The sequence below is a fragment of the Chelonoidis abingdonii genome, chromosome 5 (assembly GCF_003597395.2).
Source record: "Chelonoidis abingdonii isolate Lonesome George chromosome 5, CheloAbing_2.0, whole genome shotgun sequence".
NCBI classification, from domain to species: Eukaryota; Metazoa; Chordata; order Testudines; family Testudinidae; genus Chelonoidis; species Chelonoidis abingdonii.
The window spans coordinates 90398220-90400305 of NC_133773.1; the positions used below are offsets into that span (position 1 = coordinate 90398220).

The 2086-nt window shown below is 48.5% G+C and overlaps 1 pseudogene; it reads left to right on the forward strand.

The window, feature by feature from the left end:
- Positions 1 to 374: 374 nt before the first annotated feature.
- On the forward strand, positions 375 to 530 carry LOC142046948 (U4 spliceosomal RNA; annotated as a pseudogene).
- The last annotated feature ends 1556 nt before the right edge of the window (positions 531 to 2086 follow it).

The window sequence follows — 2086 nt, forward strand, 5'->3', positions numbered from 1 at the left end:
GCGAAAAGGACTGTCTGCTGATGTTTTCCCGGAGCAAGGAATGACTGACGACATTTACCCAGAACCCCCCGTGACCATTAACATTTGCATCAGGGGCCGGGGATCATGGAGGACAGAACGGGGTGCTGAGGACTCCCGCTCCCACAGTCCTCAGCAGTCTCTTAAAACTATTTGCATTCTTGGCTTAGCGCCCAGTGTCTGTAGCTTACAACACGGTGTCTTTTATGGTTCACGGAACAGCTATTCAGTTTCCTTCCCCTACCCCAGCACGAGAAATGAAAGTTAAATAAAGCAATCCTTGAGTACTTACAATGTCACCCTCTTTTTACTGAATGCTACTGACAGAGGCGAATCTGCAGCACTGAGAGCATTAGAGCTTTGCACAGTGGCAGTATCATAACCAATGAAGTTAATCTGAGGTGTGATTATTGCTACTTGAAAATCTGCTCCTTTCCTGGTGGTAGATGGTACAGTACTAGGAAACAGCAGAAACTGTTACCATCTCCCCTCTTTTTGTTACACTCACCAGTAAATGGGACAGAACGGATAATAACCCTGTGTAAATTTTTGAAAGGAAAATGGGGATTAACTCACTTGGGACTGGGTCAATCCTGCCCTTTACGGTTAATAAAAATAGAGTCAGTCCAGACAAGAATAGGATACAGTGTATTAAAATCAGTGTAGCACAGCACAGCTGCTCCGCATCAGTATATTCACAGAGGGAGCCGCTGCAAGTAACGCAACCGTTGCTTCCCACCTACCTGGGCTACCACAGCAGTGCCCCCCCCCATTGTTGGCATGATGTTATGAAGAATGCATGAATAAGAATCACAGAGTAGTTACTGAGATCAAATGAGGGGGAGGGAGCCACCATGGGCTATGACAGTCCATGCAGTTCAGAATCTTTTCTTTACGCAAGAGAGGAAGGGGTCTGATGAAGCTCAGCCCCCAGGTGATAAGATGAAGACAGTTACCAGCGTTCTGTACCATTCACTGTCAGAAAAAGGGAGTCATTCCCATTTTCACCCCGGAGCCCCCGGCCACACTCAGCCAGGAGCAATCACTGGGCAGCCGTCTACCCCTGGGGAGGGGCAGAGGAGCGGATACTGCTCTTCACCGCAGCAGCATCGCGTCTGCCAGCAGCATTCAGTACACAGAGGGTGACATTTACAGTACTCAAGGAATTATTTATTTCACTTTTTTTTACCGTGCTGGAGGGGGGGAAAAAACTGACGAGCTGTTCCGTGAACCACGCAAGACACCGTGTATTACGCTGCAGACATTGGGCACGCAGCCAAAAATGCAAATATTTTTCAGAGACCGCTGTGGAGACTGGTAGCTGTAGTCCTCATTACCCCCTCCCTCCCTCCATGACCATCCGTTTGAGTGTCTGGCTTCCCGTTACTGTTGTCACGCACCGCTGTGTATCCTGTAGTTTATTTTTTCAAAGGCTTTGGCATTTCCTGTTCTTTAACGGAGCTCTGATAAAAGAGATTTGTCTCACCATACAGCGATAACATCTGCTATCTCCCGTAAGGTTCAATGCAGGAGATACTTTTGCATTTGAACTGCATCGCCACCCGTGGTGATCAGAGCTGGACACGTGAAAGCAGGAAATGTCACTGTAAAGCTCTCGGGGATTTCCCTGTTTACCGGCACTCCGCATCCGAGTTCGGATTGCGGACCAGAGCGGTCAGTGGTGCACTGTCCTGCCTAGAATAATAGGCAAGTGTAACAGAGATCCAGTGTATCAGAGAGCACAGGTGCTCCGTGTCAGTATTCACAGGGGTGTGCCCCTGCAAGAAGCGCACCCGTTGCTTTCCTCCTCCCTCAACCTTCCTGGGCTACCGTGTCATTTCCCCTCCCCCGTTTGTGTCATGAAGTATTAAGGAATACCAGAATAAGAAACAGAGACTTGTTAGTGAGAGAAAATGATGTCGGGGGGAGGCACTTGGAGGCAGCCTCCGGGCTATGACAGTCCAGGCAGAATGGACTCTATTTTTAGATACCATAAGGGAGGAATTGACTCATTGCCAAGCGAGTCAATCCCAAATGTGATTGCAAAAATTTTGAGCCCCAAGTTTCA